Source organism: Apium graveolens, chromosome 6 (assembly GCF_009905375.1).
Source record: "Apium graveolens cultivar Ventura chromosome 6, ASM990537v1, whole genome shotgun sequence".
NCBI lineage: Eukaryota > Viridiplantae > Streptophyta > Magnoliopsida > Apiales > Apiaceae > Apium > Apium graveolens.
In genome coordinates, this window is record NC_133652.1 from 256,494,918 (window position 1) to 256,509,496 (window position 14,579).

Consider the following 14,579-nt stretch of genomic DNA (forward strand, 5'->3'; position numbering starts at 1 on the left):
AAATTTATGGTTTGCTCAAAACTCATGAACTTGAGATGGATCAAAGGAGCAAAAGGCATGGAAGAAAGTCAAAGACAGTTGCACTTAAAGCTGAGGAGGAATCTCCTAAAGTGGTTGTCTCAAAGATGGGCAAAGGAAAGGCTCTCACCATATAGTCAGATTCAGAGTCATCATATTCTGATGATGATGATTCAGAATCTGAAAATTTATCTGAAGTGGATGTTGATGCAGAGATGATGCAACTGTGTGCTCTTATGGTGAAGGGTATCACAAAGATAGCCTACAAGAAATTCAGAAAGGGCAAGAAGTTTTCAACGAAAGGTGGAAGTTCTGAAAAGAAAGGGTTCAGAAAGACTGAAGGCAAAGGAGGAAAGTCTAACAGAGGAGACAACTCAAATGTCAAATGCTACAATTATGGTGAAAGATGCCACATCTCTCCTGAATGTAAGAAAGGAAAAGGTGATAAAGGTCAGGCACTTATCACAAAGAAGAAAAACTGGGCAGACACTTCAGATTCTGAAGAAGAGGTGAACTATGCTTTGATGGCAAATGCTGATAGTAGTTCTGGAACTGCTGAATTGAAGGTACCTCATTCAACTCTTGCTTTTCATACTGATGATATTTTTGAGCTAAGATTTTATCTTAAAACCATGTTCATTAGTTTTAGATATCAGAATTTAGAAAATGAAAGATTAAAATCTGAAAGTCTTGCTCTTAGAAACATAAATGACTACTTAGAAAAAGAGTTAGTTATATTCCATCAAACTCAGAAAAAAAGAGATGAGGCTTTTTATGTTAAAGATGAACTGCTAAAATTGAATAAATCTCTTAAATCTGAACTGGAAAAGGAAAAGGAAATAATCAAAACTTGGACTAACTCTGGAAGAACAACTCAGAAAATCTTAGAAAATGGAAATTGGAAAGAAGGACTAGGTTACCTAGATGATAAAGAAGAAAAGAAAACTGTGTCATCCAAACCAAACTTTACCAAGAAAGCTGAAAAGCCTAAAATTAATCATGTCAAGTTTGTGTTAAATTCTGACAAGTCAAAGTCTGAAAAGATGAAAGACTCTAAAACAGAAGTCAAAGAAAAGTCAACTTCTGATAAATTAAAACAGGATAAACCAAGTGTGGTAAATGTTGGCTTAATGATAAAGAAGCAGCTTAAGGATAAGCTGAAAGAATTTAAAAATGTAAACAAGGTCAAGGAAGCTAGGAAAAATAGGAATGGAAAGGAAGGTGTAAATAAAAGCAATAATTATATGCCTGTTCCTAATGCTCCTAGAAAGAAATTCTATAATTGTGAAAACTCTAACCATCTTGCTTCTTTTTGCAGGAAAAATAAAGATATAAACTCTTTACCTCCTAGATCAGGAGTTAAGAGTCAATCTGTTAGGTTTAAACCACAAAATCCTTGTTTTCATTGTGGTAGTTTATGGCATTCTATTTATACTTGTAAGGAATATCATAGTTTGTACTATGATTATTATCAAATAAAACCTTCTTCAAAGAAAGTTAGTGTAATTCCTTCTAGTGTAAATTCTGATGCAAAGTCTGATATAAAGTCTGATAAAAAGCATGTTAGCATAAACTCTGAAACTAATTCCGCTGCAAATGCTAACAAACTTAAAAAGGCCAACAGATCCAAGCAAGTATGGGTCCTTAAAACTAACAAATAGTGGTCTTTGTGATTGCAGGGGAACAGGAAAAACATCCTAATTCTGGACAGTAGATGTTCAGGACATATGACTGGAAATAAAGCACTGCTATCAGACTTTGTGGAGAAGGCTGACCTAGGAGTTTCTTATGGAGATGGCAACATGGGAAAGACTCTGGGATATGGCAATATCAACCTTGGGAATGTCATAATTGAAGCAGTAGCTCTTGTCTCAGGACTTAAACACAATCTGTTAAGTGTGAGTCAAATCTGTGACAGAGGTTATCATGTGGATTTCTTTGAAGAACACTGTGAAGTTGTAAGTAATTCTACAGAAAAAGTGGTTCTGAAAGGTTATAGACATGGTAACATATATAAAGCCAGACTTTCAAAAAATTCTGATGGTTCTGCAATCTGTCTGTTAAGCAGAGCATCAATTGAAGAAAGCTGGAATTGGCACAAGAGACTCTCTCATTTAAATTTCAATAACATAAATGAGCTAGTAAAGAAAGATCTTGTGAGAGGACTGCCAAAATCAGTATTTGCTCCTGATGGTCTTTGTGACTCATGTCAAAAGGCAAAACAAAGAAAATCTTCATTCAAGAGCAAAACTGAATCCTCAATTCTTGAGCCTTATCACTTACTGCTTGTTGATCTATTTGGTCCAGTCAATGTCATGTCCATTGCAAAGATGAAATATGCTATGGTTATAGTGGATGAGTTCACAAGATACACTTGGGTGTATTTCTTGCACAAGAAGAATGAAATTGCATCTACTCTAACTGATCATGTTAGACAGCTGGATAAGTTGGTCAAAGATTCTGTTAAAATCATAAGAAGTGATAATGGCACTGAGTTCAAGAATTCAATCGTGGAAGAGTTCTGCAAAGAGCATGGAATAAAGCAGGAATTTTCTGCACCTAGAACGCCACAACAGAATGAAGTTGTAGAAAGAAAGAACAAGACTCTTATTAAAGCTGCACAAACTATGCTTGATGAAGCAAAGCTACCAACCTATTTTTGGGTTGAAGCTGTGCAGACTGCTTGTTTTACACAGAATGCTACACTCATAAACAAGCATGGAAAAACACCATATGAGATGGTGAAGAAAAAGAAGTCAAATCTGAAATACTTTCATGTATTTAGATGCAAGTGTTTTGTTCTTAAGACTCATCCTGAACAACTGTCAAAATTTGATCTAAAAGTTGATGAAAGAATTTTTGTTGGATATCCACTTTCCACAAAAACCTTCAGAGTCTACAATTTAAGAACAAGGGTTATCATGGAATCTATCAATGTATCTTTTGATGATAAAAAGATCACTGGACTTGAAAATTTCAATGATCATGATCAGCTGAGATTTGAAAATGAAGATGTAAATTCTGATTCTGTAAGTTCTGATGACCTAAATCTTGATCCTGTAAGTTCTGACGGGTTAAACTCTGATGTCACTGAAACTGTGGTAACTGCTCCAAAGGAAAATGCACCTGTTCAGGGGGAGCAAGCTAATGATCATACCGCATCTCAAGACTCTAAAGAAGCATCAGAACCAGTCACTGGCTCTTCAAGTTCTGATTCATCAAGTTCTGATTCATCAAGTTCTGATGAACCAAATTCTGATAATTCTGGAAACTCTGATTCTTCAATTCCTGAAGGATCCAACTCAAATTCTGGAATCTCAGAGATTATTACTTCAGGGGGAGCATCAAAAAATGGTGATGGAGACTGTAATAACCCCAAAAATTTTGGACTTTTTGTATCCCTTATGAATAGTGATTTTGCTGATTATGCTGAATAAGAAAACTTTTCATGCCACACTATGTAGGGGTTCTTTTATTGATATTCTGAGATCTTATTAGTACTCTATATGGTATATAAGTGTATATAAAGATCGTCAGAATCCAAATTCGAACACTTTGATTTTTTACGAAAACCCACCAGATACAGAAAGAATTGAGTATAAGGTAACATGATAAAAAGGATTTAAATTCAAGGATTTTAAGAGAGGATCATAAAAAGGAATATAAAATATTGAGAAAGGTTTAGGGGAAACCCAAGTAATAAGATCCCGGATATGATCCCTCAAACGATAATTATGACGCCGCTTATTTATTTAATGAATATTATTTTGAATATTCATTCGAGGAGTTATGACTCCGCTTAATTTATTAAATAATATTCTTTATTTTATTAAAGAATAATGTTTCGATATTTGCCAAGTATTCGGAAAATAATTGATACTATCAAATCATTCTTACTTTAAATATTTCCAGAGATTATTTTCAAAATTTATCAAAACTATTTTTGGAAGGTTAGAGCGGATCCCAAAACTCGTTTTCATATTTAAGATCTTCCTTTCGAAGGGGATTTAAATACTCGCTCAAAAATCTGAGGGATCCGGCTCCGTGATGTATTTTTATATTCGCAACAAGGTTGTTGTTTTGATAAAAGAGTTTTTGATTACTTACCTAACACTCGGGAAGTAAAATTCTTGGAATAAGTTAATCCATTAACAGGCATCGCCTGGGAAATATCGGTGAGTTTTCCTTTCCAACTAGATACGATTTCTTGGTGGAGCCGTATCAACAAGTTTCTACTTGGGGAAAGGGGGACGAGCTTTACGTTTCAGAGTCATGGATTTCATCTGAACTAGGAGTGGTGTAAGTGGTCGAGTGGTGTCGGCCCAGCCTTATTATATTGGCCCAAATGGCCCGAAAGTTCCGCTAAGACGGTCCATTCCATAGGAGTCCAGTGTTCGGTTTACAAGTAAATCCGACTGTTCTCATCTACATGTAGAAAATGATGGGGTTGCACTACTGCGACTGATCATCGTGAGTGGTCATCCGGGCGCGGAAAACTCCCGTAATGAGTTCATCATCAAATTGGATATTTCTGCAACACTACCCAGAGCACTTTGATAGAAAGGCTACGGTTGGGCGATGGTTGAGTGTTGGCAGGGTCGAGTTTTCAAAATGACGTTTTCATCAAATGAAGTATCTCGTAACTTCATTTCCTTTTGATGATATTTTAAAGATTGATTTTATACAAGTTATGTCTTGTAACTTCATCTGTGGGATGTACTAATTATACCTTGAACGATGGTAGTTCAAGTAGTATTCAGAAAAGATATAAGTATATTGGAGTATCCTGTAACTTCATCTTTTAAACTTATATCTAGTAAATGATTATCTTATGCATGACAAAGACTTTCAGAAAAACGTTGAGACAAGGTTAGATATATGAGATCACCTTGCAACGATATTTTTATACAGTTATAAACTGGAACTCTGTGTATATTATGCGTGGAAGAGGACTTCTAAGATTTCGAAAAGTATATATACAGATATACTGAACATTTTGCAACTTGGTCGCGTTAAGATATCAAACTTGGTTCATATTTGCTTAACCAAGACTTTCATGAGTATTATGATGAGAATGCTCATATATTGTTAATCATTATACATATTATTTTGGTGGGCTTGTTGCTTACCCTTGCTTTCTTCTTTCATCACACAACAACAGATAGACAAAATGAACAGGACTAAGCTCCCAATTCGCAAGCGGATAGGAAATGTTCCACAGTTTCCTGTAGGCGTTGATGACGCTGTAGATGAGGTAGGAACTACTAATAGGCCAGGTTTTCAACTGTTGATATATCAGACTTATGTATATTATGAATTGTAATAATGGCAAGGAATATGTAAATTATTCAGAATCCCTTTTAAGGTGTAATGGCTCATAATTGTGGAAGCAAATGACTTGTGTTATTTTTGGATATTCATCTCTGAGACTATAACTTGTGGTGTGTGTGTTTATTGTGGGGTCACAGTATGCAGTAGTTGGTTGTTTATTAAGATTGGTTGTTATTAAGGGAAATGGAACTCGTGACAACCCGGATCCCCGACCCCGGATTTGGGTGTGTTACAGAAATGGTATCAGAGCCAAGCATTATAAACCTCAGAGATGATGTGATGATAAAATAAAAAGTTCACTAAGATAATAAGAACTCTTGCCAAGTTCATAGTCGGACTACCTAACGTAGTACTGACAGTTAAAACCCTTATGGGAACCCTTATAAATATCATGATAGTAACATAGTTTGTTCTCGTATAGGGCAGCGGGGCACCGAACCCTGAGGTTCAGGAGCATTAGCATGAGGATATTTTATTACATATTGGAGATCAAATTATGAGTCCAATAGAGTACCCTAATGAGGGACCGGATGAGATTCATATTGAGAATGTTGCGGTTGAGGATGTTATCCCAGAAGGGATTGTTGCTGAGGAGGATCTCGTGGAGGATCCTGATGAGAATGAAGAGAGGACCGCTGAGGAATTGATGACCGTAGTCAGGGCGACTACCAGAGCTAGAATGGCCGCGAGGGTGGCACTAGAGGATGAAGAGTTACCAAGGGCATAGAGGATAATGAGGGCAGAAGGAGTGGGGCCTTCCACGACACCAATTATACCAGTATCAGACCCTCTCCCAGAGGTTCCTGTAGATATCCATGAGGTTCCACCAATTTCTGTTCCCTCCCCTGTACAGAGCCCAGCACCTACTGAGGAAATGCAACCTTTATCTCCTGCACCATTGTCACCTGATATCGTGCTTGGTTATCCATTTGGATCTCCTGGGCCTGCACCTCCTCCACCCCATGGAATGCTAGATGCTACCGTTCAGGCTTCTCTTATCGCTGATTATCATATGACTTTGGGTGGCCTGTCTGAGGTCCGTAATGTTAGGAGTGATCTATTGGATCGACTTACTGCACCAAGGATTGAGGGTGGGGTACTTCCGGCAGGATTAGCTTATAGCATGTACATGACTGAGGCTACCACCCGAATTACAGCTAGTGGCCATCTTGAGGGTCAGGTTGATCCAGCTCTACTTGCGACTATCTTAGACCTCATCACCTCTTTGATGGAGCAGGTTAGGGATGTCGTCCGTACCCGCATTTCTTGATCCATAGTAGTGTGCAGAGCCAGAGCAATCAGACAAGGGTTTCATGTAGCACCGCTTTTGGAGGAATAGCCTAAGTTATGAATGATTAGTTTTAATGACTAGATGATTATCTATGGTAGTACTTTTGGGATAGAAGCGATCAGATCAATTGATGTAATTCTCTTTCATGTATTTAGTTGTTGTACCCTCGAATAAATGGTTATGTATATATTCGTTCCTTTCAGTTTAGATCAGTTTGTTTGTGATAAGTTCTTATTGTTAATTGCGCTATTAACATTTAAGAGTGTTATGAAGTTTATAGAACTTGAGAATTCATAATTTGCAATCATGTAAGGACTGAACGAGGGAAAGACTTAAGCAAAGTAAGTAAGACAAATATCCAGAGATTCTCAAAAATTTTCCAAGCATTATGCCCCCACGAGGAATAAGATTAGGGGCAAACCTTGAATGTGATAATCAGGGAGGTTGCAATTAAGATATAAGGAACCCAGAACATAATGAAGTGGAAAATGAGGATTTTAAATTAAAAGATCACCCCGATTATGGGGAGTAGGAAGAAATATTTAGACTGAGAAAACAGAAGTCGAGCAAGATAGGAAGAACCAGGATGGTACTCCTATTGGGCAATTCGTGGACCTGTCTAAACAAAACTTATACTTTTATCTCCAACCTCCACCTTGAGGAAATAATGCAGTGGGAAATTCTTTCAGGACCTTTAAGTCGCTAAGCTCTCAGAGTTCCAAGGAATAAATTGACCCAGTCGAGGCAAGATATTGGCCAAAGGGAATAGAGGAGTCATTTGAGATTCTAAATGATTGACGAAGTGCAAAAGACTGTTTTTGCCACTTACCTTCCTAAGAGAGAGGCCACCCGCTGGTGGAAGGCTAAGGAAGATAAAGAGATAGTGTAGAAGTTTTAAAACTAGGCCAGAGGCGGACAAGTATGATGAATCATGAATCTAGGTTGTGAAAGTCGTCAAGATTCGTCTAAAGGACACGAATCCAGAATGACGGGATGTTTGAAACCAATGCTTATGTTGTGTTGGTTCATGAAATGGTTGTAATAGAAACGAAAATGAAAGACTTAAAGGGGAAGGAGTATAAAGGGATATAAAGGAAATAGAGTTGAGAAGTGGTAAGGGAGTTAGGTATGTGAAACCCTAAGAAACCCTAGCAATAAATATATAGAGAAGTGTGTCATCATCAATGCAATGGTGACTTATCATGAGATAAAGTCAAGGTTTGAAGGCGTAAGCGATACGTATAATTAATCTCCTTAAGTTGAGAGTATTCGATGAAACTTTGAGATAGATCGATGGATTAATAAGTAAACACAGATGGACTGAGGAGACATGATAGCAAGAAATTAAGAAAATGGGATGAAGGAAGTGACCTTCAAGAATGTGAAGTATATGTAAGACCTGTGACTTGATGCCCAAAAAGGGAGACACCAAGTATAAAAGATATCTCAACATTGAGATGACTGTTGAGATCAACAACAAAAGTAAATGAGGATTTAGTAAAAAGAAGTTCACATTGAACACGGCCAATATCTTCCAGAACATCCATGTCATCATTACCAAATCAGGCAAAAAAAAGTGTGGATTACCGTTGTTATCTTTTGGAGGCCATATGGATTGACCTCATTTTGAATACAGATATTATTGTGAAATTAGGCATATGCTATCGAGGTGGGAATGATTGAATAAGATACCCTTATCAGGGATATATGACTTGATTTATCTATGGAAGGATGCAAGTACCTTTTTAAAAGGTAGAATTAAGGATGGAACCTCGATAACTTGAGATGACCCATGGGGGATTGCATAAAGGTTGGCATTTCACCCTTAATACGGACATTATGAGTTAGGGTAATACGGAATGAAGGATTAAGGCAGCAACAATCTTTAAAGATCAGCGGAGAAAGTTTTCAGAACTATATAGATAATGATTCTAGTATTAGTAAATGGTATCTTGATATTCCCTGTACCCAGGGTGTACATGATGAAGGATTTAAGGATAACCTTAGAGGTTATACAAAGAGAAAGGTAATATTCAAAGTTCTCAAAAATATAAATTTTGATGAAGGAAATATGACGTATTAATAATAATGCCAAATGGGGCACATGTTAAACCATGAGAAATTATAGATTGAACCAATGAAGGTCAAGATTGGTAAAAAAACAAGAAGGACCAAGATAAGAGACGTCCTAAGTATGATCGAGAGTCAATCGTGATAATGTTCACATCTAAAGACTAAGGCAACGACTTATGGAAAAATGGTGATATTTTTTTTTCTCCCACCAAAGCTTAAGGAAGAGCATTTTCACACAAGTAGTGATTGGAAATGAGGTAAAACAAAATTAGTTGAAGATCGTTCAAAAGACATTGATTATAAGGAACTATTACTATCAGGAAAGGCCAATGAGGTGGCCGACACTCTAAGTGTAAGAGAGCAATTATAGGCACTCGTGCCAGAGGAATACGGTGATGATGGTTAAAGCCGTGAAGATTGTATTATGGTATGAAAGATTGACATTCCTTCTAATGACTGTGCAATACCCAACTGTAATAGTAGTTTGGTAAAGATTTAATTCATGTAATCGCCGTGGGCGGGCTATCTATCTTAGAAGGTCCTATCTTGAGGATAAACCAGGACCATGTTTAAAAAAAAGGGACTAAACAAACCCTTGAGATAAGTCTTTTATTGAAGGCATATGATTAAGAATGGTATTAACCTGCTATCGTTGCTTAGATTGAAACTCTTCTGCAATTTTATCTGCTTCATGTCATGTATGTACGTCAGGATCTGGAATGTTCTTCATGAATCATGAATGGTGGTTATGTTACCTCCTTAGAAGATTTTGATACGGCAAGTATGGACTCCGTATGATTAGCTATTGAGATTTCGAGGAAAACAAATGCCTACAATAGGTCAGTGGTGGACCATAGTAATGCTACAATGAGTCTATGAATAATGGGACGATAAAAACCGTGAGAGTTGTATTATAATGGATGTTGAGATTGATTACAACTAATCGGGTCGTGGTGATGTATAAGTTATTAATGATAGACTGACTAAGCCGAGCATTTACCTATAATATATTTATTCCTTCTTATTGATAAAGAGTAGTATTACACATACGAAGAAGGTTGTGATATAGAAATGGATTCTGGTAACGATGAGGTCTAGAATGATATCCCAGATTCGATTTTCGTTGTCGAGGGAGTTTCAATGGTGAGTGTTTATGAGTTCGAACAAGAGCATGGGTCTACAGAATGATGGACGGAATAGAAAAAATATGTAGGCATGTGTAATACGATGCTATAATACTTGATGTTGATATATATACATATATGTTTTGTTCTCCTATGATAAACCTCTATAGTTCAGAGGTAGATTCCAGGCCAGATATTTTGTGGCAGTATATTTTTTTCATATATACAATTCTCTTCAATTCGCTCTTTTCTCTTCTTTTTATTTCATGTAAGCTGAGAAGAACAACCCTTTCAGAAGGGGAGGTATTGCGAATGACTATCTATCTGTGTGATAGAAGCCTAATAGGATACCACATGTTGTTTAATTGCTTGTCAAGTACTAAAGGTTGGCCACCTTTTGTACTAACTATGTAATAGAACAAGTGTTCATGATCATAATGATCTCTCAATAAATTCTTTTACTTCTATACGATGGATCAAGCTTTCAAATATTGAAGCCGCTAGAAATGAAGTAGTATCAGTGCAGTGGTATTCCGATTCTAACGCGTTCGTGATACTAAGGTTGACGCGTTTATTAAAAGGCTATAGAACGCTAGCAAGCAAAAGTGTAACCAGTATAATATTAGGTACGGAAGATAGTAACGATTACGAACTGGAACATAATGGGTAGTGATAAGCAACAGCTATAATTCTAGAATCTATCATTGGAGCCTGTGCAATAGACTGAAAGAATTTGGAATGATCACTTAATACGGATTGAGTTTTCTTACGACAATAGATCGTGTGTCAGTATTGAGATGTCGCCTTATGAGATCCTTGAGGGAACACAATGTCAATATCCCTTATGTTAGGATGAAGTGGGAGAGCGGAAGATGCTCGGACCCGAAGTGGTCCAAAGGACCAAAGACATAGTGGATCTTATCAGAGGACAGCTTGTAGCAGCCCAAGGTCGACAGAAGAAGTATGCAGACCTAGCCTGAAAGGACAAGGAGTATAAAGTAGGGGACTTAGTATTGCTAAAGGTATCCCCTTGGAAAGGATTAATGAGGTTCGGAAAGAAAGGGAAACTAAGCCCAAGATACATTGGACCTTTTGAGATACTAAAATGGATTGGGAAGTTAGCTTACGAGCTAGCCTTACCCCCGAACCTACAACAAGTTCATAATGTGTTCCATGTGTCAATGCTAAGGAAGTATCATCGGGATGCTAGACACATAGTGGAATACGAGCAGGTGGAAGTGCAACCATACCTGACTTACGTGGAGAAACCAGTGAAGATTATGGATAAAAAGGAGCAGGTGCTTCGGAACAAAGTGATCATGCTGCTCAGAGTGCTATGGTAGAATCATAATATGGAGGAATCAACTTGGGAACTAGAGAGCGCAATGCTAGAAAAGTACCCCCATTTGTTTTCTATCTGATTCCGGGACGGAATCTTTTTAAGGAGGGGAGACTGTAATAACCCCAAAAATTTTGGACTTTTTGTAACCCTTATGAATAGTGATTTTGCTGATTATGCTGAATAAGAAAACTTTTCATGCCACACTATGTAGGGGTTCTTTTATTGATATTATGAGATCTTATTAGTACTCTATATGGTATATAAGTGTATATAAAGATCGTCAGAATCCAAATTCGAACACTTTGATTTTTCCCGAAAACCCACCAGATACAGATTGAATTGAGTATAAGGTAATATGATTAAAAGGATTTAAATTCAATAATTTTAAGAGAGGTTCATAAAAAGGAATATAAAATATTGAGAAAGGTTTAGGGGAAACCCAAGTAATAAGATCCCGGATATGATCCCTCGAATGATAAACGCGAACGAAAGTTAAGCGAACCGTATAACAGATAAGCGGTCATTAGCCAAGCAATTAAGGGTTAATAAAAGAAGTTAGGGGATGATGATGTCATCACACCAACAAGAAGAAGACAAGTGTAACAAGATGACCTAAGCTTGATGACATAAGCATGACAAGTGGGAAGGATTGGTTGGTTGATTGTGAGCCACACATTTTTTACCATGGAAACAATTAATTAACAAATAAAGGAAGCAACCAACCAACAAATATCATAACACAAAACAAATTGGAATTTGACTTTACATTTCCAAGAAGAGAGCTCTCGGCTTCTTCATCTTTTCAAGGAGAAGAAAATCAAAAACCAAGATCCAAGCCTTGTTAAATTGTGAGGTAATTATCCAAGTTCCCTTATACTTAGTTATGGCTATCCTAGGAATCTAAGCTTCCATTTCCTTCACAATCTCCTTCAATAAATCATTGAAGAAGAGAGTGAATAGTGTTTTCAAGAACTTGAAATTTTTGATCTTGTGTTTTGTTTAGATATAGCTTTTGTAAGGATTTTCAAGGGTTATTTCAAGCTCCTCAGTTACTTCTACTCACCAAGGAAGGTATAATCTCATAACCTAGCCTTACTTTTGAATATTTAGAGCTTTTTATGATTGGTTTAGTTCTTGAGAAGCATGATTCATGTATATTTAGAGTTTGGTTGGATTTGTAATGAGTTTGAGTTGTAGATCTTGGTTATTGGTTAATGAACCTTAGTATGGTTGGTAACTCTTGTTTGTGATTGAATGAGTTGGATAAAACATGAAGTAATGGACTGATGTAGTGAGGTTTGGATGGGGATTTTGGTTGTAATGTTGGTTGTAAGTTGGTTTGTGATTGATTTCGAGTAGTATAAACTTTGGTAATCGCGTAAACATAGCCGTCATAATGCCCGATTTACCTTAGACTGTTTTTGTTTTTAACTTCAGGACCCGTGAACTCACTGTAAGATTTTGACCATTGCCATGTTTAGATAGTTCATGTTACGAGCTTCATTTTGATATGTTGTTCGCTTGAATCCGATGTACGGTTTAGGAGAAATGACCGTTTTAAGTAACGGCGTTTCGCGAACGAACCATTTCCCCTCGCCTTACTTTAAAACCTTGGTTAAGGTCCTTAAATGACTATTTGGAGTATGAAATAATTATGTAAGGTTAAAGGGTCAGTTGGTATGGTATTTGAGAAAGCGTCGCCTTAAAATTCGTAATGGTTAATTTATTAAAAATGGTGGAGTCGAGGGTACTCGAGCGACTTATGTGACTCGTTAAGCGCAAAAGCGAACGTTAGGGTCTAAGTGGATAAAGTCTAGTTTCTTAAGCGACCATGGTTTAATTCCAGCCTATGTTGTTGTTCATAGGTTACCGGACCCACTCTAAGCTTAACTCTACCCCGGAGCACTCAGGCAAGTTTTCTACCCATTATACTGTTGTTGTGATGTAATATATTGATGCATTATCTTGAGATAAGTGCATGGTTGTTATTAGCAAATCTTGCGATATATTGGAGCATGTTGATACGGTATATATATGCATGTTGTGAAATCTTGATATTTTATTATCAATTCAAATGCTTATAAACTACATAATACATATGCTAGAGATAAGTAGTAGTTGCGTATACCCTTAGTATAGGGGACCCGAAGGTGAACATTCTCTAAACCGGGAGTCGATGTTCCCAAGTATAGTATATGTATATATATAAATAGTTTTCAAAACTATTAATCGAATAAGGTTTGTTCGATAACTTTTTTTTATTTAATAAATATTATTTTGAATATTCATTCGAGGACTTATGACTCCGCTTATTTTATTTAATGAAAATTATTTTGAATATTCATTCGAGGACTTATGACTCCGCTTATTTATTTAATGAATATTATTTTGAATATTCATTCGAGGAGTTATGACTCCGCTTATTTTATTAAATAATATTCTTTATTTTATTAAAGAATAATGTTTCAATATTTTCCAAGTATTCGGAAAATATTTGATACTATCAAATCATTCTTACTTTAAATATTTCCAGAGATTATTTTAAAACTTTATCAAAACTATTTTTAGAAGGTTAGAGCGGATCCCAAAACTCGTTTTCATATTTAAGATCTTCCTTTCAAAGGGCATTTAAATACTCGCTCAAAAATCCGAGGGATCCGGCTCCGTGATATATTTTTATATTCGCAACAAGATTGCTGTTTTGATAAAAGAGTTTTTGATTACTTACCCAACACTCGGGAAGTAAAATTCTTGGAATAAGTTAATCCATTAACAGGCATCGCCTGGGAAATTTCGGTGAGTTTTCCTTTCCAACTAGATATGACTTCTTGGTGGAGCCGTATCAACAAGTTTCTACTTGGGGAAAGGGGGACGAGCTTTACGTTTCAGAGTCATGGATTTCACCTGAACTAGGAGTGGTGTAAGTGGTTGAGTGGCGCCGGCCCAGCCTTATTATATTGGCCCAAATGGCCTGGAAGTTCCGCTAAGATGGTCCATTCCTTAAGAATCCAGTGTTCGGTTGACAAGTAAATCCGACTGCTCTCCTCTACATGTAGAAAATGGTGGGGTTGCACTACTGCGACTGATCATCGTGAGTGGTCTTCCGGGCGCGGCAAACTCCCGTAATGAGTTCATCATCTAATTGGATATTTCTGCAACACTACCCATAGCACTTCGATAGAAAGGCTACGGTTGGGCGATTGTTGAGTGTTGGCAGGGTCGAGTTTTCAAAATGACGTTTTCATCAAATGAAGTATCTCGTAACTTCATTTCCTTTTGATGATATTTTAAAGATTGATTCTATACAAGTTATGTCATGTAACTTCATCTGTGGGATGAACTAATTATACCTTGAGCGATGGTAGTTCAAGTAGTATTCAGAAAAGATATAAGTATATTG